Source organism: Mustela erminea, chromosome 11, assembly GCF_009829155.1.
Source record: "Mustela erminea isolate mMusErm1 chromosome 11, mMusErm1.Pri, whole genome shotgun sequence".
Lineage (NCBI taxonomy): Eukaryota > Metazoa > Chordata > Mammalia > Carnivora > Mustelidae > Mustela > Mustela erminea.
In genome coordinates, this window is record NC_045624.1 from 31,071,272 (window position 1) to 31,098,213 (window position 26,942).

The 26,942-nt window shown below is 38.3% G+C and overlaps 1 long non-coding RNA gene and 1 pseudogene across 2 annotated transcripts in view; one reads left to right on the forward strand and one right to left on the reverse strand.

The window, feature by feature from the left end:
- Positions 1–1,744: 1,744 nt before the first annotated feature.
- LOC116568741 lies at positions 1,745–3,893 on the reverse strand (annotated as a pseudogene).
- Positions 3,894–19,703: 15,810 nt separating this feature from the next.
- Positions 19,704–26,942, forward strand: part of LOC116569284 — an 87,109-nt gene continuing 79,870 nt past the window's right edge. For both annotated transcript variants that reach the window (XR_004276953.1, XR_004276952.1), the window contains exons 1-2: positions 19,704–19,785; positions 23,663–23,797. This is a non-coding gene — a long non-coding RNA (uncharacterized LOC116569284). The remainder of the gene's footprint in view (positions 19,786–23,662; positions 23,798–26,942) is intronic.

Here is a 26,942-nt window from a genome sequence, read left to right on the forward strand (position 1 = left end):
AATTTTGATAGTTGTTAAAGTAACTGGAGATCTTTAACTTAAATCTTTAACTTAATATTTTCTAGTTCTAGAGGGTCTGGTGAAAATAATACATCTGTAAGAATTATAGGAAATGACACTTTAATGGAAAAATACTATCTGAAAACTATAATGCTAAATCTACTTGAATAAAAGCAATTGTACTATCAAATAACTATCTATCTATCTAAATAATACCTAAACTAAAAAGAGATAAGTCAAAATAACTTTAAAGACAGAAAACACATGCAGATGTTATGCTGGGGTTGTGGGAGTTCAGGACCAGCCTGCAGTGAGCTCAGTCAAATCCGCAGGGGTCTCTGGTGGTGTGGCCCAGCTGCCTGGGCCCTCAAGTCCTGGCTCTTCTCCTTCCTGGGGGTGCTGATGATCCAGGGGTTCTCTGACACTTCTGGGCCTCTGTGGGCAGCTGGTGGAGGAGCAGGAGTAAAAGGGCCACTTGGGAAAAGCTGGAAGTTGGACTCCGCTTTGGCCAACATTTGCCTGTTGTAATCACTTTCTTTCTTTAGCTCCTTGAGGCTTCTCTCGGTCAGCACAGCTGCCATCCAGCTTTCCTGAGCTCTCTCTGCATGGAAGAGGATCCCCTTTTGATAGTGCATGGCATTTTCCTCCAATTGTCTCCTGGTGTCTTCAGCGATCTCCTTGTAGAAGTCTCGAGTCTGAGACATGGCCTTGATGTTTCTACGTGTGCAGGAAAGATTCCACTTAATGTCTGCGCACTGCTCTTCTGCCTCAGACCATTTTCTCTCAACGGGGCTGATGCATTCTTGATATAATTTAGGCAGAGTTTGAAGCTTCTGTTTCAGCTGCTGAATCTTCTCTTCAAGCTGTGAATTTTCACGCTGCAAAGAGGCCTCCTTGGCTTGAAGATCTGTTATTTGTCCCATAAGCTCCTCATTCATTTGCTTTCCTTCCTGCAATTGTCTGGCTAGTTCCTGCTTTTTCGCTTCAGCACTTTGAAGGGACACGTTGGAATCAGCATCATCAGTGACACCCTTCAGATCACCCTCTGACCCGTGGATGGGGCCATCGTCATTTTCTGTTTCCCTCTTTTCCTCGACCTCACAGTTGACATGACCCAAATGATCTCCAAGGTGAGTGGGCCCGGGGAAGGTCTTCAGCAGGTTTTCACCCACCGGTACTAACTGGCTGACTTTCTCGTTCAGGGCCTGTTGGAATCCTGCGTTTGACTGTTCAAGCCTTTCTTTCTCCTGCTCCATTTCTTGGAGTCTCTGCTTCCATCTCGCAGTTTCTTGGGCGAGCCGTTCTGGACTCTGGAGATCAGGAGGGTTTTCATTCAGATCACCCAGGGTTTTCTCCCAAAGGTCTTCTCCATTCTTCTCTGAGGCTTTGAAGATGGGTCTGTCACCAGTCTCTTGAGACGATTTAGGAGGCTGGCCCTTCAGTAACTTTTTCAGAAAGTCAACAGTATTCTGAAGAGACAGCCTACAGTGGTTTGTATTTATTGCTGATAAGCACGAGGATTTTAAGGTGGGAAGACTGGCCTCCACCCCGGGCAGACCTCGGGCATCATCAGCTTGTGTCAGCGGTTCCATATTCTCACTGCCTTTCCCACAGATTTCAGCGTGGGCGAAACACCTTTCGCCTGACACCTTCACCCTTCTCAAAATGTGTTGTTTCTTCACTGGCAAAACCAGTATCACAGTTTATACCAGGATCTCCCAGGGAAATCCACGGAGACCTGAAACGTGTCTCCAGCATTCAGAAATCACCAGCGGAGGACCGCACAGGTCGTCTAGGACCAAGTGGAAATGGATCTATGGCAGGCAGGAGGCCATCCACGGCTGTGGAGAGCTCCCTAGCTCTGCCTCCAAAGGCCAGTGTTCTCTGGGTCTCAACTGAAGGCTCAGAACCTTGGGGGGCGCTCTACCTCTAAGGTAAACAGTTGCCTGACAACCAGAGCACAGCAGTTGCATTGGGGGATGGGGAGGCCAGCCAGCTTCTAGGACACAGTTGCCCTCTCACTTTGCCCACAGCTGTCCGGGATGACCAGGTTCCGGCCTTCCTTCAGGTGGATGGTGAGGAGATAGGCAAAAGGACTGGACAGGTTACTCAAGCCATCACTGGCTTCCCCAAACATAGATTGTTCTTCAAATTGTTGGGATGTCAGAGAAGCATTCAGATCGCCACTTTCACATAGCTTCTCTGGCTCTTCCAGGGCCTCGTCTCCAGCCGGCGTCTTCTGCAGCAGATCCAGGATGCCATTGCTAGAAGGCCTCCTGTCCTCGGCGGGAGAGGCATAGGCCTCCTCGGAGTCCGTTTCCACCACACTGAGGTAGCCGGCTTCTTCCTGGCTCCAGTCCAATTCCTCCTCAGACTGTTTCAAGGAGCTACTGCTGCTCTTGGGCAAGATCCCCGCCGTTGACAGGCTGCTGGGCACGGAGGTGTACGATGACTGGGGCCCAGAGTTCAGGCCTGCCCTCTGGGGCCAAGGCCTCAGCTTCCAAGAGGTCAGACAGAGAGGCTGAGGCGGCGGTCCAGGGAACGCCTTGCCCGTAGGTATAGGGGCTTGTTCGGGTTCTTTTTCACCCTCCTCTTGCTCGGGTTGATTAACAAAGGCCTGGTCCGCTGTTTCAAAGAGCCCCAGACAGACGGTTTATCCTCATGGCTGCCTGAAGACCCAGGAAGTCACTCCATGAGAGAGCTCCTCTGTGTGGGAAACAACCGCAGCGGCTCCTGTCCCGAGGCCGTGTCCCGGGGGCTGCCCAGGAGCCCGCGCGCCCCTCACCTGCCGGGACCCACCGTGGCCGCCGCTCGCACGCGCAGAAACGGCCGGGACGGACGCGCCGGGGGCGGGGGCACGTCTCGCGCCGTCCTAAAGGAATCTTTTAAGAATGTACTATTTTACTGTGGGGAGAAAATAACATGAAATCTACAGATTAGACCAAATTAATTTTTATAATTAGAAAGCTCACAGTCTTAAATCCAGGGAAAATCCTATTTGGGTAAAACTTTAAATTTTTACTTTTTGGAGAAATCTGATTTCCTGTATCAAACATGAACTAATCTAAGAATTTGACATTTTGAGTTTCCCCACAATTGTACTAATTTTATGAGACTGGAAAACTGGGATGCTATCTCTCTAGTATTTTTCCTTAAGTTAAACTGCCCTGATTTATTTTGTTTTGTGTTCTCATATGCAATAGCACAGTATATTTATACATGAACATATTCACACAGAAAATATATGAGCTACATTTGTATGCATTTCTCTCTAAAAAGTTCCCCCTTTAAAAGATCATCCCCCAAGATTTATATGTGCAAAGAAGAAATAAATTGTTGTAATACAGAAAACTACCAATGCACTTTTCCAAAGTTAAATGATTTCTCATACAAATAAGAGAAACTACAATATATAAAAGAATAGAAAGTTCTAAATATACACTATACATATTAAAATAGATCTAAAAAGAAAGTTTACTGTTAGTTATATGTCAGCTTCTTCTGGAGTAAGAAGAAAGGTCAAATTCTGAAGCCCATAGAATCCATTAAGTGTAGACAATAAAATAAATGATGAAGATGGTAATATACATCATAAATTTGCAGAGTGTAATTGTGGTAATATTAACTGTTCTATACATAATTATACACATATACATACATACATATAACATACATAAAAATACATATATATATATATATATATGTTTTCTTTTTACCTTTTGATCTCTTTTATCCATTTCTCCCACCCACCACCACATGCTTCTGTTTCTGTTCAGTTAGGTGTGAGTTTTTTATTGTTGTTTTTGTTTTTTGTCTTTTTTTTTTTAGGGTCCACATATAAGAGAGATCATATGATATTTATCTTTCTCTGTCTGACTTAGCTCACTTCGCATAATCCTTCAAGATCCATCCATGTTGTCACAAATGCCAAGATTTCATTCTTTTTAATAGGTGAATACCATTCCACTGTGTGTGTGTGTGTGTGTGTGTGTGTGTGTGACAATTTCTTCATCCATTCATCCACTGATGGACATTTAGGTTACTTCCATAGCTTGGCTATTGTAAATAGAGCTTCAGTGAACACAGGGGTGTATAAACCTTTGGGCTTAGTGGTTTCATTTTCTTTTCTTTTCCTTTTTTTTTAAAGATTTTATTTTATTTATTTGACAGAGAGAAAGATCACAAATAGGCAGAGAGGCAGACAGAGAAAGAGGGGGAAGCAGGCTCCCAGGACTCTGAGATCATGACCTGAGCCGAAGGCAGCAGCTTAACCCACTGAGCCACCCAGGCGCCCCCAGTGTTTTCATTTTCTCAAGATAAATACCCAGAAGTAGAATTGCTGGATCATATGGATTTTTTTTTTAAAGATTTTATTTATTTATTTGACAGAGAGAAATCACAAGTAGACAGAGAGGCAGGCAGAGAGAGAGAGAGGGAAGCAGGCTCCCCGCTGAGCAGAGAGCCCGATGTGGGGCTCGATCCCAGGACCCTGAGATCACAACCTGAGCCGAAGGCAGCGGCTTAACCCACTGAGCCACCCAGGCGCCCCTGGATCATATGGATTTTAATTTTCAATTTTTTGAGGGACCTCCATATTGTCTTCCATACTGGATGTTATAGTTTTTCCTAGCCTCTCATCAGTTTGTGGGCTTCTCAAACAGACACAAGAGGGAGTTGAGAAACATTCATAATGAAAATGTCAGTACTCCTTCCCTGTATGATGAAGACAGAACATTACTGAACTGACACCATAAAAACAAAGATAAGCAGAGAAGCTTGTGAGCTACTGCTCTGACTCGAATCAGGATTTCACTTTCTCACTGGCTGAAGTAGGGCATCAGGCTGCTTCACAGAACTGTGGAATTTGCACACTGTACAAAAGCAACCTGCTAATGGAATATGGAGAGCAAAAACTCAGCTTGGTTCCCTCGGACAAGCAGTACGGCTTACTGCAGAACTGGGTCCAAAAAGAACAAAGACCATCCTGTGAGGTCATATTTACCTTTCTGAGTCACCAGCCCACAGGCTCCTTGGAGCCTAACAGGTGGCCATGGTAAGATGGATACTCACTGTCACAAAGAGAGCACACTGAATGAGGCAGACAATAAAAATATGAGAAAGCACTCAAATTCATTAGACATCACCAACAATTCAAAAGGCAATCCAATTGTTTACAATCTCTCTCTGGACACAGCCAGAGGATGGTGTGGTAGCAGAGAAAGGAACGGCACCATTAGCCTGTGCTCTGTCAGAGGGCACAGTATTAAACTGCTAAAATTGCAGAAGAATGCTTGACACTTTCCCAAAGTCTGTGAGGCAACCAGTGTAAAGTACCTAGCTGTACTGGGGAGAAGAGAATTGTAGGATAAGCACAATGGCAGGCCATGAGAATGTGCTGTGCTCATCTCCAACTAATAGGAGTTATCTGACCAAGGCCCCCAGCTGCTACACTCTGAAATCCATCGCTACATTGATGCCAAGATCATGCTTCTTAAGTGCTGCACCCTGCAGGCACTGAGCACAGCAGCGACAATAAGGCAGAGCTGCCCCCAAAGACATGGGGTTCCTCTGATGACTGACTTTTAGCTTGAGGCTTTCTAATCATTGTGGTGAACCTTCCTTAAACTTAACAGCAGTTTGCCAAGTCTCCACCCAATTTCATTTTCCTTTTCCTTCTCTCTGGGTTAGACAGGTATCCAAGTCTGATGGCACCTCCAGCCTTGCCCACTGCAATCCTCATTTTCATTCATGGGCATTTCCCTTAAAAACCCTTGCAAGTTTAATCCCATTTTACTGTCTGCTTCTTAGGATATACAGACTAATGCATATCTTCAAAGTAATATTTTAATAGACTACCCTTTTATACATGGTTTGTGATATATCTTGTGTGCGAACTATGCCAGTTGATAAATGTAGATATAGTCACATGCATATATAATTCTCATTGCTCCAACTACAAACTTGTGTGGCTATTGGAAATTTGGCCTTTGTTACAAAACACGATATATTTGTGTGACTGTGTTAACAAGTCAGGACTGATTTCACTGTCCCAAACAGTAGTGATGGGGCCCTTGAAGGATTTTTCAAATCTGGAAATGTAGTTCCATCCCCTTTGCTGTCACTGTCATGGAAATGATTTTTGGTGAAGCTGGAAATCCATTACACTCAAATTTGATTAAAGTGGCACTTACAACATTACCACCACTACTGTGGCTGTAGCTGATAAAGCTGGAAATCATTCCTGTTAAAAATTAAGGGCAGTGACTTCTGGGTATCTACCCCAAATAATTCAAAGCAGAAATTCAAACATATATTTGTAATGTCCAGTGTTCATAATAGCAATAATCATAATGGCTAAAAGGCAGACACAACTCAAGTGTCTTTCAAGGGATAACCTGATAAAATTTAATAGACAGTACATACAATGGAACATTATTCAGCCTTAAAGAGGAAGGAAATTGACACATGCTTTAGTGTGGATGAATCTCAAAGACATTATGCAAAAATCAAATAAGCCAGTTACAAAAAGACAATTCTTATATGACTTCACTTACATAAGATACTTAGAGTGGTCAAATTCAAAGAGATAGAAAGTAAAATGGTGGCTGCCAGGGTCTGGGGGAAGAAGAATTGGAGAGGGGAACCAGGTTAGTGTTTAAAGAGTATAAAGTTTGGAGAAAATGAAAAAGTTCTGGAGATAGATAGCAGTGATTGCACAACAGTGTGAATATATTTAATGCCACTGAACTGTCCCACTTAAAAATAAAGTGTTAAATTTTTTATGTATATTTTCCCACAGTTAAAAAAATATATATATAGAACATGCTTTCTGTGTTATGTTCAAAAGAATTAAAGAGGAAGTCCCTGTTGCTTGAGATCCAAGTGACTTTGGTGATTGGTGACACAGTACTAGTTGGCCCAGGCTGGAAACACAGAGCCCAGGCTGTAATAATCCTGTGGAAAGGGGCAGCTGCTGCAAAGAAGTCTGTTTTCTTTGGCTACAGTATCTCAATCACCACCGCACCACAGTCTTGGCAAAGACCTCCCATGCTTCTAAGAACTACAGCTTTTGTTTTCTTTTCTTTCTTTTTCTTTTTTCTTTTTTTCTTCCTACACTCAGCAGTATAGCTGAGTCAGGACAAGTCCAGCATCAGTTACTCAACTCTATGTACAAATTACATTCCCCTGAAAACAAAGCCCCATGGCTAGATCTAGGCTCATTTCACCAGACTCCATCCATTTTTCTTTTTTAGGGGGGAGCAGTCAGGTATGTAGGCCATAATATTGTTTAAACCCTAGGATAGATGGAATCAATCTTTTTTTTTTCCCCTCAGAGTACTGTATCTTCTACGACATTAGGAAATGCAAATGGATACCAAGATTAGAGGATTACCCAAGCCACTAATAGAAATATCTATTCCTCACTGTAAAGCTTCATACCAGAGACCTCTGATTCCTAGCTCACTGAGTTTTAAAATAAAAGAACTCCCCAAGTATTCCTTAATCAGAATGCTGTGTAATTAAAGCTACAGCAAGTGCCCAAATTAGAGAAATTCAGGTACACATTATTTGTTACAGAAAACTATTTAACAAGATTTATTTTTGTGTATTTTCTGGTTTTACACCTTTTACCTATTCTTCTTTATCCTTCCTATCCATTCATCCACTGGCCAATGAAGTATCTTCATACTCCCCCTATAAGAAGCATTCTAGTATCTCTCAATTTTTCAGGGTAAGAATTAACATCCATACTACTAAGATTAATAGAGAATATAAACAACATTAACTTGATCTCCTAGATATTCTCAAATATAGACTGTCTACTAAAAACCAATAAAATTATATCAATTATTTTTCAAATATTTTTATTTATTTGACAGAGAGAGAGAGATCACAAGGAGGCATAGAGACAGGCGGGTGGGGGTGGGAAGCAGGCTCCCTGCTGAGCAGAGAGCCTGATGTGAGGCTCCATCCCAGGAACCTGAGACCATGACCTGAGTCCAAGGCAGAGGCTTAACCCCCTGAGCCATCCAGGTGCCCCAAAATTATATCAATTCTTACATTGAATCATTTCAGATGCACACTTATACCACTGCTGATGTGTTTGCCATATAACCCCTATTCTCAATACATAGCAGGGCTGGAGATTTATTAGACAATTCCCAGTGCTGATAGGATATGCTGAGTTCAGCAGTGAGGCTAAACAAAAGTAATATAATACAGGGACAGTAGTTTTTCTATACAAAACATCCACACATATTTTCCTCTCCTATAATATGTTTCTAAAAATTATTTTCCTTAGACAAAGAATTCTGTGGTGTGCTACTAAAGTAGTCCCTCTAAGTGTATAAAAATGAAAAGCATGTTTTCATTTATAAAAAGCAGCACACCATGACATTACTCTCTTCTGGCTTTAACTCGTGTGTGTGTGTGTGTGTGTGTGTGTGTGTGTGTGTGTGTAGGGGTTCCTACTTCACAAAGTTGAAAACTGAATATACATGAGATTTGCTGAATGCGGGTAAACTATTTCAGAGCAAAACACAAAGATCATGTCCACTCTAAATTCTAGTTTCCTTTGATTTGGCCAGTTAATTATTCACACAGCAGCTATATTAATGATTACATCTAAGAAAGATGTTAGTAGACATCCACATCTAGGTAAAATGCCAAATACAATTTCTCAACCATGTCCTCTTAGGTGCTAGAGCTAGTGCTGGAAGCTATGGCGGACCAAGAGAATTTAATTCCTTTGGTGTGTAATTCATACTTTAAAGTGACATAATAGAGCTTATTTTTTTAAAAATCTAAATATTATTAAGTCATTTGCAAAATGTACTTCATTAAAATTTATAGATAATATTAAAATAAAAGCAAATGTCAAAGTACCTGGATTTTACAAGCCACGTGTAATTTATCCCACATTTCCTACATAAATCAAATTCAGAGTAAATGCTTATGAGGTTGTTTAAATGAGTGATTACTCTACCTCCCCTACACAAAGATCTTAAAATCTAATTGCCTGTAAGTCCTGGGCAAAACATTTCTCTCAGTTACCTAGAACTGGCGCTACAAATCTATCTTAAAGGTATTAGCCATCTTAAGTGAAAAAGATCCAGAAACAACCCAATATTCCCCTACCTTTCAATTACAATACATTGTGGTATTACAGAGAATATAACTTCTGATTAAAGAAATTTAAATACAGTAAGTTCTTCAACAGTATAAAAATAAAAAAACAAAATATATAGCCTACATATTATACATTTAAATAAAAACTATTTTATAACCTAGATGCAAAATTTATCTAAAGATTTATTTTTATAAATGGAAAGCCTAATTAATTATTTTGGTAAATCTATTTTATATTTAGATCATGCTACAAACATGAAGGAGCATGTGTGTGTGTGTCTGTGTGTGTGTGTGCGCGCGCGCTTATACATAGCTCTATATACGCAAACGTTTACATATATATATGTCGCTATCATTCAAATGAACATAAACAGAGATACAATAAATTTCCATAAAACTATTAAATACTTGACAGTGTAAGACTGTGATACAACAATATGTGGCTGGGAAGCTACACTGTCTTACTTTTTAGGTTTGCAAATTATGCGTTCACTTTCTTGCTTCACCGCTGATACCTCCGTCCCCTAGGTTTCAAAACTCTTCTCACAAAGCCCATTTCTTCTGAAAGGTAATCTCCACCTTCTCTAGTGAAAAGTTCTCTTCATCATAGCTTCTTATTCATCTGAGCATCTGCCTGTCCAAATATCCAGCTCAAAGATCTTGTATTAATTTTCTGGTCAAACAGGACAAAACTGTGACTGGGTAGACTCTTTCCATGCTAAGCACAGGCTTCTTTATGATCAACATTTCACAGGGTGGGAAGAGAAACCTCTCTTGGAACCAACAAAAAGAAAAACACTTTTTTTTTCTTTTGCATTTTTGTTTTTTCTGGGTTTTGTTTCCTATATCTGACAACTCCAAACTAGGTATTACAGGTAATTTATATAATACTTTTTTTTTCTTTTTTTTTTTTCTTTTTTTCTTATTTATTTTTATTTCCAGCATAACAGTATTCATTATTTTTGCACCACACCCCGTGCTCCATGCAATCCGTGCCCTCTATAATACCCACCACCTGGTACCCCAACCTCCCACCCCCCCGTCCCTTCAAAACCCTCAGATTGTTTTTCAGAGTCCATAACAATAGCTTAAATTTACTGATTAAGTTTCTCCATGTCAATAAGAAAAAATCAATTTAGGTTTGAACAATGAAGAAGCTGCTCAAGGCTCAACTGTTACTATTTTTGGCTTGCCCGAAGTCTAAGCTTTAGGAACTCCTGGACCCTTTTTTAACCTGCCTTGAGGAGAGAAAAAACAAACACATCCTTTGTACAGCTTTTGGCCAAGATAGGCTTAATATTCCCTGAAACTTCACTAAATTTTAGACTGGTTTCTTTTCTAAGGATAGAACCCAGACCTTCCTTTTCTTAGAGCATTTAATTTAGAAAACTTTTAATTATCAATCCTTTCTTTGCCTATTTGTGATGTAAATATTCTCTCAGCTTCTTACCAGTTTCACAACCCAGAAGTGTCTTTCTCAAGGATCTGGGAGCCCACCCTTTGAAATGCAACCATCATGAAAAAAGGCCTCTATCTCCAGGTATTAAAGAGGGCAGGAGTCTTACTTCGGTAAACTTCAATCAGCAAACACATATGGCCTAAAACGTTCATCAATCCTCCACTAATTTCCTCCTATACTCTTCTATTAGCTCACCCCAGTGCTTAAAATCTCCCCTGTTTTTTGTTTTAATGAAGTCCAAGTTCTCCCCTTTATTGCAACAGTCTTGAATAATGTCATCCTTGCCTGTTTAACTCCATCTGGTACAAATTTTCTTTGACCTTATAAACTAGCTTCTTTTTAAAGTCTTTTATTTTCAAAGGAATGATGGAATATGAATAGGTCAACTATTATACATAGTTCTCATACATACTATTTAAGCCAAATAAATTATGTAACAACAGATCATTTTAAAGATAAAAGAAGTAAGACATTTAGAGACAGTTATTCAGAGCTGGAAGATAGCATTACCGGAATACAAACAGTCACTGAAGGTAAATAAAACCTAGATTTGCTCATATCCTGCATTTAAGCATAGTTGGGTCTTTTATCCGGGGCGGGGGGGGGGGGGGGTGGCAGTGCTGAAGGCTAAAGGGCTGGACAGGAATACTCTAGGCAAAGCTGGCAGGTGATTTTATGACTTTCCCCTAAGCTTTGGGGAGCCTGCACACATCATAAAACAATGGCACTATAAAAGATAAATCCAGTATGGCCTAGTGGTTCTATGGCAAAAACAGTCAAAAACTTCCGATGATGAATAATTTTAAAGGCTTAAAACCACATGGGGTGCCTGGGTGGCTCAGTGGGTTAAGCCGCTGCCTTCGGCTCAGGTCATGATCTCAGGGTCCTGGGATCAAGTCCCACATCAGGCTCTCTGCTCAGCAGGGGGCCTGCTTCCCTTCCTCTCTCTCTGCCTGCCTCTCTGCCTACTTGTGATCTCTCTCTGTCAAATAAATAAATAAAATCTTTAAAAAAAAAAAAAAAAGGCTTAAAACCACAGTATCAACACAGTGCTAAATTTTATTTCTTCCTTCCGTCTTAACTGGATTAGGTTTAGCCAAAAAACAAAAACAAAAACAAAAACCACTGAACACCCGGAGACAATGGAAATCAAATGGTCTTACCAAGTGTGGTTGGAAACTTCTATTTAATAGAACCAAGGATGCCCAAAGAATAAGTTTAAGTCTAATCTTGCAAATAACTTTAATAGCAAGTGGACAACATAGAGAGGGCAAAGATCATAGAATTGAAAAGTTAGGAGTTTTCAGCACAAAAACACAGACTTCTTAATGCTACATAAGGCACTTTCTGACAGACTGTTTTTGAAATAGATTATTCTGACAGTTATGGTTGTTTCCAACCAGGAATAAATTAAGTTAAATATTTATCTAGCAATACAAATAAAAACCTTTTGTGAAGCAGTGCTTACTTAATACAAAATAAGACATACACTAAACAGAAATTTGGAAGTATCATTTTAAATTGAAGGCTGTTTTTTATTGTTTTTTAAAAGAGTCTTTAAATTTTTTGTATAATGAGATTATATTCCAGGTATTAAAAAACTGCAGGAGTCATCCAGGACAGACACTTCATTTTAAATAAACTAAGGCTCAGATGTATCATCTAAGTCACAGACCAAGTTAATAACAGAATACACCTCTATACTTCTGACAAGAGCATCCTGACTCCCACACTGTTATTTTTTTTCCACCATCCTATATTGCATTCTATCCATGTGCTAATATAAGTAGGATTTATATCGTGAAGATTGTTACAAAGTAATATTATGTATTATTTATAAATTGCATAGTGTATTAGAGTATTCTACAATACTGAATAATATCTGAAATTAGGACAACTAATATCAAATACACTAGAAAGTACTACCCTTACATAGCATAGATTTGAAAGAAAAATATACTCATGTGTTTTATAAATTATAATACATTCTAAGGGATAAATTGTATCACAAAATCCACAGATTATTTGAATAAAATGTTATCTGCATGTATTACCTTTCCAAGAAGTAAAATCCTTGAAGTTAATTTTTGAAAATCATGACATTTCTTTATTAATCAACAGCTGAAAACCTCTTGTGTACTATATTATGTTCTGTGTGAATATGTAAATTAAATTTTAAATTAATCTGAAAAACAAATATTTCCAAATACCATGAATCAACAAATTTGTGAAACACAGATGCCATCTGTTATGCAGAATGTTAAACATGCATTCATTTTTTAAAATTACTTCGCTGCTAACAAACTGCATGTCTACAGAAAAGTATGTATCTTGGTCTGACTCCTGACCTCCAGTTTTCATAAAAGTTTCAGGGATAAAAATCACTACGAAAAGCTCTTAGAGACTTACATTAGTCTAGAAGAAGTAAACCTTTCCTAAATAGAGCTTCAGGGAGAAAATTCAGTATAATTATTTTTATTGACTTTTGAAATGAGTTTGCTGCCCTTATTGGGCTTACAATCCAGCTAAATTAGCATTATTTAGATAAGGCAGATTGAAAGCAAAATATATTAGTGAAATTCAGTAAAACAAGGATTCTTTAAATTTGCATTGTTAAATTCAATTTTCAACCAAAATTCTGAGATAAAATTTTGTAGAGAGAATTAAAAACCTTGAAAAGACTAGAAAACTCTAAAAAACAGTAAACTGGTGAGTAAAATGTTTGCATGACAGCTGCTCTAAAAATATTTTAACTGAAACAGAAAAGTAAATTTGAATGAAACAATAAGGGGAACATACAGACACACAGCAATGTTTTCATCTGATTCAAACAGAACACCCTATCCCAAAAGATAACAGTCTTTGCTTTTGAAGAAAAAACGGATTTTTAAAGACTTTTCAGAATTGAAACTTATATATACTATAAAATTTGAGGGAGACTAGTCACATAAACTTGGTAGAAATTTTGTCTAGTTTGGAAACACTATCAAAATTCTTAATATGACCATCTTATTCAAGTTAGCAGTTCTACTTATTGTGATCTCTGTCTGTCAAATAAATAAAAAACTTATTTGTGGAGCATAACAAATAACATGGAAGACATAGGGAGATGGAGAGGAGAAAGGAGTTGAGGGAAATTGGAAGGGGAGGTGAACCATGAGAGACTATGGACTCTGAAAAACAATCTGAGGGTTTTGAAGGGGCGGGGTGGGGGGGGGAGGTTGAGGGAGCCAGGTGGTAGGTATTAAGGAGGGCACGTATTGCATGGAGCACTGGATGTGGTACAAAAAAACAATGAATTCTGTTAACACTGAAGAGAAAAAAAAAATCTTTTAAAAAAAAATCACATCACATCTAACACATTTAACTTTTTAAAAATCTAAATGACTTCAGTATTTTTATTATTTCTATATGGATAGATTGCAGTTATTTCTGAATAGTTCTGACAATACTTTCTGGAAATTATTAGATCTTTGCTTCAGATATTGCATGTAACTAAAATATTTCTTGCAGATAAATTTTAAGAAATGAAGAGTTGCAGTTTGAAATATATTTTAATACTTTTAAGCAAAACTATAATCAAATATTTTAAAGGAATGGTTACCATTTCATTATTTTTCAAAATATTATACATATAATTCATACTAACCAATTACACAAAAAACTTATTAAAAGAAAAATATTTTAATTTTGCTATCACATAAATAGTTATAAGTATTCTAGAATTTATTCTTAGTATATAACAAAAGTAAAAATTAAAGGCAGGAAAGGTAAATTTTATCCCCACTTCATCGATACAGAAGACTAAAGAGAAGGGCTAATTAAAGCTGTCCAAGTGCACAAATAAAATGAAAATAAATCACATGGCACCTGTAAAATCATACTTATTCTCATATCCTGCTATTTTTTCTTAAAAAAGGAAGTTATGGAGAAACAAAAGGATAAAAGGATTTAACATGCTAGGTATGGACTAAGAATGCAATTTGGAAGGCAAATAATCACAGAAACTGATTCATTTGAAGTATATGTATGTTAACAAGACCAAGGATTCTACTAAACAATTTTTCAAAAATAGGACTACAAATATTAGAATGAGATTTAAAAAGAGGGGGGGAAGATGGCTAAGGTAAAGAAAGCACTGGTGGTCCAAAATAATACCATCAGAGAAAATAAACTAGACATGTTAGAAAACAGATTTTGTTGAAATTCAAATTAATCGAAAGACTGAAAATAAGCACTGTGGATGTGCAGAAAAAGTGAAAATAGAAATAAATTAGAGAGGTAAGAAATACAGAAGGCAACGAAATGTGATTAGTAGAGACAATTAGTGTCCCTGAAGAAGAAAATCTTACAATAAAGGAAATTTTATAAGAATGAAAAATCTAACACAGGACAATTGTAGTTTAAGGAAAAATTGAATCTGCAGGTTGAAAGAGTGCTACTCCACCCAGAAATATTAAGACAGAGTATCATCAATAACTTAACCAACTTCCTTGGTTAAGTTATTCAACTTTAAATATAAAAGAATATTTCAGGTAACAAGAGAGAAAAAACAAATCATCTAAAACAAAGGAAGTGACCAGACTGGCTTCAGACTTCTCAGTAACTCAATGACAGACTGCAATAAAACAAAGTCAACATTTTAAGGGAAAAAAACCATGAAACAAGAATACTATAACCAGTCAAGTTATTGTTCAACATAAAAACAAAAGGCAATTCAGTCTTTCCTATAAAAAACTACCTGACACAAATACCAACAAAACAGATTAGTAAGTTACTAAATGAATCTTCATGTAAGAAACTATGAAAAAATTAAAATGTTGGTAACAAAACCTATGATGTGGGGAGATGCATAAAAGAGAATATGTGTTAATTACTTCTTAATGATTTTCATAATCTTTTAATTAGCACAATATTTTTGGTTTTAGTAACTGTTGTGAGAAAACTGTTGTGTTAACTCTAGAAATCTCTGCAATTCCCCTTTATTTTCTCTAAATTAATTAAAATACTTTAATTTTAAAATACTACCCATAGTATAATTTCATTCTAAAAGAGTTATTTCTACCTATTTAGTCATCTTTCTCTTTAGCTACCCATCATCCATTATTAGATCTGCATGTATGCCTAAAAGGTCTTGATAATGTTTGCCAATCGTTAATGCTGGTTACTTACAGATGGATGATGATATTTCCTGTATCTTATTTTTAATTGCATGTTTCCATATTTCTTGTGTTATTTAAAATACATTTAATAATATTTTTAAAACTGAAAACAATTCTTTATGTCATAACTATAACTAACATAACCAGTAACTATTAAAGTAGTAAAACACATTGATATGTATGACCCTATCTGTGTTCACACAAAATAAAAATGGGCATGAAGACTGACTGGAGAGATTTCCAGAAAACTGACTGCCTTAGAGAATGGAATAGGAAAAAGAAAAAAAAAAAAATCAGCAGCCTTTTTTTTAGAGTGGTTTTATGTTCACAAAGACTATCTGTACTCTACTAGATCGCCTTTACCCTCTTGTCAAATCAGTTGACCATATTTGTGTGAGTCTATTTCCAGGCTCTCTATTCCTTCTATAGAAGAGAAAGGTTTTTAAGTTTCCACTTTGTATACTTCTGTATGTTACTTTTCTAAATAAAATAATCTTCTTTCACTGGAAGGAATTTCACCTAATTTTTTAAAGTATTTATCCTTGGGTGATAGAATTACAGATATTTTTTTCTATGTGCTTGTCTGGTTTTTTTAATGCACTAGGTATGTATTATTTGAATAATAATTCAAATAATTATAGAATAATAATATAATAATATAATATATAGAATATATAATATAGAATAATATAAAATATTATTATTCTATATAATAATATAGAATAATTGAAATAATAATAATTCAGAGTAATAATTAAAAACTTCATAATGACTATCTTTTAAGGAAGCAAAAGATTTTTTTAAAAAAGAAAAATGAAATATCCTTTTTGAAAATTTACTAAAAGATTTTCGTTATTTATTTGAGAAAGTTCACATGCCCACATGTAGAATTGGTGTTGTGAGTGGGCAGAGCCCGATGATGTGGGACTCATTCCCAGGACCCTGGGATCACGACCTGAGCTGAAGGCAGATGCTTAGCCAACTGAGTCATCCAGGTACCCCCAAAATGAAAAGATTTATTAAAAGATTTCATTTATTGGGGTGCCTGGGTGGCTCAGTGGGTTAAAGCCTCTGCCTTCGGCTCAGGTCATGATCCCAGAGTCCTGGGATCGAGCCCCTCTTCGGGCTCTCTGCTCAGCAAGGAGCCTGCTAACTCCTCTCTCTCTCTCTGCCTGCCTCTCTGCCTACTTGTGATCTCTGTCTGTCAAATAAATAAATAAATAAATGAATTCATTTATTTATTTGACAGACAGAGATCACAAGTAGACAGAGAGGCAGGCAGAGAGAGAGAGAGGGAAGCAGGCTCTCTGCTGAGAGAGCCACCCAGGCACCCCAATATGAAATATCTTTAAAGGAGAGTAAGTAGTCTAAATTATCTCCACTTGTATAAAAAGCCCTAGCAGTGTTAGAAAGGTGTCCATGTAATGGAAAAATGACTTAGAGTATGAGGAGTCAGAGAAAAAAGCAAGATGAAGATGGGAGTCCAAGAAAGGGTGGCAGCTGGGTAAGCTCTCTCAGAGCTCAAATAGGGTGAAAGGTATGTCCATGATGGAGGTCACCTAACATAGATCCACATGGAAGACTGTCCAGTATACAGTATCAGAGTTCCGACAGGGTAAGAAGAGCTCCAAAAGGAGTATGGCCTGAGGGAAAGCCTGAACAGGCTAAAACATGCATCTCCATCATGAGGATGCCTGACTCAGTGACAAAGCCACAGAAGGGTAAAGAGGGCATCCGTGATCCCATGGGGTGGGGTGACTCAGCACAGAGTAAGAACACAAGTGGAAGATGGGGTTACTCACATGAGGAAGTTGTTCAATCTGGCATGTAGTGGCAGAGCATGAGCCTAATAGTGAACATTCTACATGTGGACTGACACAGAATATCAGAACCCAAGCAGGTATGTGAGGTCACCATGTGGGAAGGTGCCTGGATGAGCAGACTGAAGGAGGACGACCTCTGTGGGGTAAAGGTATGTAACACATGATACAGAATCTGGAGTCTTTAGATAGCTAAGTAGGGCATCTACATGGAGAGTTGCCAGGCATGAGTTTCAGAGCCTGAGCAGTTGATGGAGGGTAACAACATAAGGAAACATAAGTATGAGAAGCCTGGCTTGGGAAATTGGAGCCTTAATGCGGTGTGGAGAGCTGGATGCCAAAGATAAAGCAAAGTAATAAGGAAGTTACATGGAGGGCAGTTTGATATTGGGAGTGTAAGGATGGGGGAAAAGATAGGGCCCATAACCACAGATGGATGAAAAGAATAACCACAAAAGAGGAAGGTATCCCAACCTGAAATGATAGAACCCAATTTGGGTAAGAAAGGCATCTACTGATGTGCATTTAAATGCCCTATGTGGGCAGGTCTTCCTTATGTGGATTGGTGGGTGGTTCTAATCAGACTGTTTAAGTCAATGAGGTAGGAAGGGTGCCCATATAGGGAGTAACCAGACATGGGGTGTCAGGCAATGTGGGTGAGGTGCGCAATCACTTGGAGGCAAATTATGAGAGGCACACTGCAGAAATAGAACTTGAGTTTCACTAGCAGGAAGAAAACAACTCCACATAATATAGAAGGCCAATGAGAAGGTGCAAAACTGAGCTGCTGTGGAGCAATCAGAGAAGAAGGATCTGGAAGCCAGAAAGGAAGGAAAGAACTACAGCTCCAGGAACTATGAATGAAATGCCATGTGCTATATGATATCTCCCTGTCCCTTACTCTATTACTCAGAAATTATTATTCAATAAATAATACAAAATTCTCAGTGGTTTACAAAAGCAAATATTCATTTCTTCCTCCTGAATCTACAGATGTTGAGTGTGGCCGAGCTGAGCCTGGCTGGGTTCCTAGGGTCAGCTGGGCTTACATTCACATATGTCATAGTTGTGTCTCATAATGGGATGCAGTCTAAAGATGACATGCTACCTGAGGATGCTCTTTGGATGGCAAATGGCATGAGTATAAGACAACTGGCCTTTGCAAGTTATCTGGCTAAACCATATCAGTGGGATAGGGAAGTAAACTCTACCAAACAGGGAACAGGATAGCAGAAATGAATATTGGCTAAACAAATAATCCCACCATACAAACCTTCAGTAAAACTGGAAACATAATGCTTACTAACTTGGTGAATCAAGAAAATACACTGAGTTTTGTAATAATATCTGTATAAAACAAAGTACAAGGCTAATTGAACGAGAACAACAAAACCCTGGATTATACATTCATTTCTCCCACATAAAGCGGAAAGAAAATGAGCTCACATTTTGTTAATCAACACCTGTTTATTAGATTCTGTTCTAAGTAATTTAATTTAAATGTCTCATTTTTTTTCACACCAGTCAAGAGGTTAAGTACAACTATTCTCATTTTTAGTGGGGGTTATAAACATAAAATGGTTAAGATTCTTTCTCACATTCCTGTAGTTCATGTGTTAAAATTTTATTTATTTTTTTAAAGATTTTATTTATTTATTTGACACAAAGAGAGAGAGATCACAAGTAGGCAGAGAGGCAGGCAGAGATAGAGGGGGAAGCAAGCTCCCTGCTGAGCAGAGAGTCTGATGTTGGGCTCAATCCCAGGACCCTGGGATCATGACCTGAGCCGAAGGCAGAGGCTTTAACCCACCGAGCCACCCAGGTGCCCCAAATGTGTTAAAATTTTAATTCAGGAAGAACATATCATTGAGGAAATTAGAAGGACCAAGTCTTCTATTTCTGTTTCCTTAAATTCTGTATTTGTTTATTGGCATCCATTAATCACAGGGCTGAACTAACAGCCAAAGAAAGTTGTTCACATCTTTCCTATGATCCAGCTTTCACAAGTGCATGAAAATCATGCTACAAACCTTCCAGTCACAAACTCCAACATCTGTGTTCCAACTGCTGGCTAATAGGTGACGTCACCACCTAAGAACTTCCAGTTACTATAGTAATAAAAACTCTGGCATAGGCTTTTCCCTCAGTCCTGTCTGCTTGCTGACCAACTCTGGTATTCTCCCAGGATGTGACTTGCCCCCTTCTCAGGGGAAATGTAAGTAATAAAAATCTTTCAGTGGTATTAACTTCTCCATGTTGGCATGCATTCACCTCTATAAATTAAAAATCCCTGGGTTCACTTTAACATATTAAGAGGCATTAAGACCCCTGTAAGTCTTTTTTGTGCTCTCTTTCTAGGATGCCTAAGAGGTTTACATTCTCTCATAGTGCAATGAATAACAAACCCAACTTGTTCATCTACAAATGTGTTCCTGGTGGTCTTCAGCTGGAGGGCACTGATACTGCCAAAAGATAAAGAATCAAGGCTTGAAGGGATAAGTGTTTCATCAAGGTCACACAATTAGTCTGTAACAGAAAGTGATTAGAATCTACCCTTCCTGACTCCCATCAATATATATTTTATTATATCTTGTGGATTAGGATTGAAATCTAGCACAGTTCTCAAAAATACACACTTTTTATTCAAAATTAGACCTCATGTTTTAACTCTTTCAAACTGAAATTTACTTTCCCTGGAACAATCAGTCTCCTCCAGCAACCTTGCTCTGCAACTTAACTCAGCATCTCACCTTCATGGTCAAATGCTGCAATCTGTCATTAACAAGAACTGCACTCTCTCTCTAATCTCATCTGAACCCCAACTCCCACATGTCCGGCGTACTTTGTCTAGTCACAAAACACCATAAATCCTTCCAAACAATCCCCACCTGCCTTTCATAAATCTTACTATTTTTTCACGGACATTTACCCATACTCTACCCATACCATCACCTCCCTACTTTCTTGGTTAAAGTCTATGGTCGATTCTTAATATTTTACCCCCCTTCTCTTTTTCTTACTTGCTGGCTAAACCACAGCCTTACTTAAAACTACCCACTTGAGACACTAATGTGACTGAAGAAAATGACACACTGTCTGTTATCACTTTCAGTTCACAGAAGACACTTCAAGTAAGTTCTTTTTTTTTTTTTTTTAATTTTTTATAAACATATATTTTTATCCCCAGGGGTACAAGTCTGTGAATCACCAGGTTTACACACTTCACAGCACTCACCAAAGCACATTCAAGTAAGTTCTTAATATTGAATAGCAATGACAAACTAGTTCTTTGGTCCATTCCCACTCTCATTCTCCTTAACCATTTCATGTTTTCCTTCTCCTCAAAACCTCCTCAAACTCGCCTGCAGCTGGTGTCCTTGTTTTCTGATTCACTGAGAAAAAAGACACAATAAAATTCCACAGGCTACCAGGACATCTACCCACTTATTTATACCTTGCCAAAAATGTTTTGCTTTCCTTCCAGTTACTGTAGATGAAATTTTCATTTTTTTAGCAAAGGCTTAGCCTTCCTCTTGGCACTAAAGCCCATTCTCTCCAGCTAATTCATAGCATGGATCCAGCAATCCCCTCTACCTCAACTCACGGATCAACAATTTTCTTTTTCTGCTGCATAATGGCAATTAGCAAAATCCATACGAATGTTTTCTCATCAGAACAGCATTGTGACATACTCCCTCCAGTAACTACCACCTTATGTCTTTTATTTGCTTTACAGTAACATTTTTTTTTTAATTATTGCCTATGAGATCTGCCTCCAGTTTCTTCCTCTCCATTCTCAATGCAATTGCCCTCATCCTTTTGTACTTCACTGACATCATTCTCACTATTCTCCAGCAAGATCTTTATTTTGTGAAATCCAATAATCATTTATCAATCTTAGTATTAATATAACAATATTTGTAACAAGTGATCATTTCATGATCCTTGAAACACTTTTCTTCACTAGTGTTCCAAGACGCTGCAACTGTCCTAATGATCTGGTTACACCTTCTCAGTCAACTTTGCTAGTTCCACATCATTTCCAGTGCTAAAGTGTTCCAGATCACTCCATTTACACTTTCACTTTTCTTTTTCAAAATTGGAGTCATTTTTGAATCCCAGCATAGTACACATTCAAAGTAAAAGCAAATCCTGGCAGTACTAACTTTAAAAAAAAAAAATACCTAGACTACTGTGCCTAGAATTTTTTTTTAATCTATATTCATTTCTGGGTGATTTCATTCAATCTCACAAAATTTACATATTACTTATATATTACTGAATTCCAAATAGAGAGTTTCAAACTGGTCCCCTCTTCTGACCCGCAAGGTGAATCAGGAATATAGCTGCCTATTTGATACTTACCTTTGATTGTCTACATGCATCTCACCTTCAGCATGTCCAAATCGACCTCCTGACACTCAAACACAGACTGGCTCTCTACACTGCTTTCTTAATCTTAGTACAGGTTAGCCCATTCTTATACTCCGTTCAAAACACTCGTGTTCTTTAATTCTTTCTCAAAGGCCTATAATAGTTAATGTTCATTTTACTACTTCCAACTGTATCCAAAATTTGATCATTGCTATGAGCTTATTCCAGGCCACTATTCTCTCCAATCTACATTATTTTATTATAATATCTTACATTATATTTTGAGTAGTCTTTCTGATTCATCCTTTCACCTTAACCTTGGATATATGAAAGGGTCATTTCCTCCTAAAGTTTGTGAGCTGCCTCACTTATACCGTAATCTCTTTCAGCATTATATAATGTTATTTTGGGTTCTTATTTCTTATCTAAATTATAACTATGTCCCTTCAATTCTCTCCATGGCTCCAATATAATTATCCTCTAATCCATTCCACCACATTACTGCCAGCATAACCTTTGTAAACCAATAATCACTTTATTGCTTAAAACTATCCAATGGGTTACTACTTCTTACAAATTAGATCCTTAGCACCTCAGAGTCCCAAGTAGAGATTCCCAGCACTGTCCATGATGAAGCTTCAGACTTGTATCAGACCAAATCTTTTGCCAAAAACAACTATAAAAGCTGATCAGTATAACTGAGTGACCATCTTCAGACACCGCAGCACAACTACTCAGGGAAGACTTGAGGTGCTAATATTACTGAAGGAAAGCAATTTCCAAAGAGTCCCATATTCAATCCAGCAGAAAAGGGAAGTGCAATTTAAGCATAAAGCAGAAGTCTCAGTAGACAGAGGAGAAAGAAGTTGGACTTCAGCTTTACTAAAGGTGATAGAATTTGAAAAAACAACAACTTGGTGATGAGAAAGCCATAGAAACCTGAATTCTCAAATTCTACATGCAATTTTCCCTTATGTATCAACTGACTCCTAAGCTCACATGTACAGGATGAGACATAAAGACAATACAGTTTTGTCAGTGTGAACTGACAAAACACATCAGTGGAGAGGATAAATAGATGAGCAACAATTAAATAGGTGAACAACTTCCCAACAACTTCACATGCTATTCTTTCTGACTGAAATATAATTCAACCTGATACTTAAGGGCTATAGGCTGTGTTCAAACCATACCAAAATGGATAAATAAAGAACTAAAACTCTCATTAGAGCATGTAGAAGGACACTGCTCAGGAATAAGAGCAACACCTTAAGGATATGTGCTAATAGATCAGCCCTTACAAAGTTAAACATCAAAACCCAACAATAACAAAGTGATCTGTTGGCTATCCCTGTGTCTTCCAATAGAAAAAATAATTCTACTGGGAAGAACATTCCTCGTAACCTCATCCAGAACCTCTGGAATTGTTATATACACGACTTGTGAAACTCCATAAAAATTTTCACTACAAAGAGGAAGGCAGAGAGGGAGGGGGAAAGGGAGGGTAGAGGGAAAGGGGAGAATAGGAAGGGAAGAGGCAATGGGGAAGGCAAGGGAAGGGAGAGAACTTAATACCCCTCCCCCCACACACATATAAATAGAGACAGAATCTTGTTATTGACCAGATGAATGTTATTGTAGATCGGGGGTTGGGACGCCACGGTAATGCTTTTTTACTTCTGTTTGGCTGGACAGTATACTCCATTGCCACCTCATAGGTTACCATATGGGAGTACCAGCTGCCACACTTTCTGAAACCAAGGCATGGACCCGAATCCTGCTAATTTCCAGAAACAAAGACTAGGGTTTTAGAAGAGTATGCTCCAGGACTCAGGCTTCTGCCATTAAGTGAGGTAAGAAGTAAATGAAAACAAATTCATGAGGTACCTTAAGTTCTCCGCAGAACGAGGCTACAGGGCCCTGGGGCCCTGGGTTGACGCCGATCCTATCTTGAGAAAAGTCAGCTTTTTCACAGGCAATAGTGTTTCCCAGCATGCTTCACTTATTGTTTCTAGAATGAGACGAACACACAGCTGTGCGTGGGATACTTCTGAAGTTGGGAGTGGGACACTGTGTGGGTGGAGCACACGCCTGGGTTCCCACAGCCAATGAGCTACAGTGCGCATGCCCAAAACAAAGGTGTCCGCAATGCGCATGTGCAGTGGAATTTCGCCAGCTGCTTGACGGCAATTAGCTCTGCGTTTGGAAGTGTGAGGCGGAAGAGATTTAGGCTCGAGACCTGCCCGGGTGGCCTAGCGCGGGAGTGCAGTAGGGAGCAAGGCGAAGAAGGAAAAGAGGTCGGGAGCCCGTGGATTCATCCAAAGATGCTCAGTCTCCTCTCCAGGACGATGAAAACGGTCTTTTTTTTTTTTCCTGTGGAAGGAAAGGTGAGTGGCGCTGTGGCTCTTCCTCAAGTCAGAGGGGCGGCCTCGCGGGCGGGGGTGCGAATAGTGACAGCCCTGTATTCTGGGAACAGAACTCGGAAAAATATGCGCGGGTGCCCTGTGGGGAACATGACGAAAGTGATGGACATAGTCTTTTGAAAGGGCACCATCCTCTCAACAAAAAAGTCATAAAGAAGGTAATAGGGTCCAGGTGACCGGAAACTGATAAGGGATGGCTTCAGACAGGTGGGGACAGATTCTGAGAATGGTGTGTGCTTCTGCCTCCATTTCACTTCTGCCTGGAGCTGGACATGGCTTTCTGCCTCCCCTTTGAAGCCTGGTGTTCCTCCCTTCTAAGGCTCTTCAGCAACCAGCTGGACAGCCCTTTGTTACATTGTCCTCAGAGAAAATAGCTTTTTGTTGCCAGTTTTAAATAAATCAGAAAATAGAAACAAGTTATCCAACAATAATAAAACTCCATCAAGAAAATCAATTAGCTATAATTGTTATATGATAGTTTAGTCACATCTTTAATGTGGCCTCGCTGAAATTAGAATTTAGTTAGAATAAAAATAAAATTAACTACTTAATGCTTAAAAGAATGCTTAAAATGCATTCTTTTAAATTTGCCCAACAGCTATAATATTGGAACATTACTGGGGAAAAACAGGCAATAAAAGAACATATCTGTAATATTTCAACTTCAATGTCTGGGAAGGCTTTTTAATAAAATCCAAATGAAATGCACACATGTACGCTCACAGCATAGCAAAGGACTAGAACGTATTTCCTTTTATGCTATCTAAGAATCAGTGTCATCTAGTGATCACAGTTAGTGATACTTTTCCATCATCACTACAGTTCCATTATAGCCAGGGATAGGAAATCACTGTTTATAAAATCGTTACTCAATAGAAGTAAAATTTTAGCGAAATCTTTATATATAACCTTAGAAATATGTAGATGTACTTGAAATAGCAAAACGTTCCTAAGAATCATTAAAAAGGAAAACAATATAGAGTATTATGCCTCCATCAGAAAGGATGAATACCCAACTTTTGTAGCAACATGGACGGGACTGGAAGAGATTATGCTGAGTGAAATAAGTCAAGCAGAGAGAGTCAATTATCATATCGTTTCACTTATTTGTGGAGCATAACAAATAGCATGGAGGACATGGGGACTTAGAGTGGAGAAGGGAGTTGGGGGAAATTGGAAGGGGAGGTGAACCATGAGAGACTATGGACTCTGAAAAACAATCTGAGGGTTTTGAAGGGACGGGGGGTGGGAGGTTGGGGTACCAGGTGGTGGGTATTATAGAGGGCACGGATTGCATGGAGCACGGGGTGTGGTGCAAAAATAATGAATACTGTTATGCTGGAAATAAAAAAAAAAAAATTAAAAAAAAAAAAAAAAAGGAAAACAATAAGTGAAATATTTCGCTGTGATTCCCCAGTGCAATCACTCATTCTCAAAATGTGATCTCTTCCCACACTAACCTTCAACTGACTTAAAGTCAATGAGACTATCAGCCAAATTTTTATTTTAATGAAATTACTTAAAGTGACCATCGGGAATAACAGTTGTAATGATAGAACATTTTAGGGAAAAAAACTGATAGAATTTCCCTTATGAATAATAAGATATTTCCTAGAATTTCATTAATTAAAATACAGTCTAATTGCGATAAGAACCACAAATATTAATGAAATAGAATAAAAAAGTTACTTTAGCGGGCTTTAATGTTACCTGGTTATTATCATGGTTCTGTGTTCCTTTCATACTCCCAGCCTTGTGGGTCACTATTCCATATCTCCTCTATCGTTCAACAATTCATCCACCTGTCTCCTAGTCAACTGATAACTTGCTTTCTATTTCACTGAAAGAAAAAAACAAAAGGCAAACAAACAAACAAACAAAGGCAACTAGAAAAGAATTTGCATGAGTTCTCAGGATCACATTTGTACATTTGGATGAACATTGCTTCTCTCCTATTACTGTGAAATGTTCTACCTCCCATATAGTTCAGCCCTTCCTCTTAGAAAACAGATCTCACCACTTGCCTTTTTAAGGATATTGTTCAATTAATTCTTCCTTGTAGCCCTTTCATTATTACATTTTCCTCTTTATTGAATTTGTGCTGTCGTTTATCATATACTTAAAAATATGTTTAACTCCACTTCTCTCTTCAGTTACTGCCCACATCAGCTTTCCCTTAATTCAAAACCCATTGAAAAACTACATAGAATGACTGCCCTCTGTCCTGTCACATTTCTTCAGCAGTTCTATCACTCTTTTGTTGCCTGAACTTCAGCAAACACTATTCTTTACCCCTTCCATACACCATTATTTAGACTTTTAGACAAAGTCTAAAGATGAACTTTTTTTAGCCAGCTTACCCTATTGTACTCAGAATAGCTACAATGTATTTAATACAAACTCTGTCCTGGAAGTGTAATAATCCTTTTTTAAAAGATTTTATTTATTTATTTTAGAGAGAGTGTGTGAGAAGGAGAGGAGGAGCAGAGAAAGAGGGAGAGGGACAAGCAGACTGTGCACTGATCATGGAGCCCAACATGCACAGCTTGATCCCAAGAATCGAGATCATGGCATG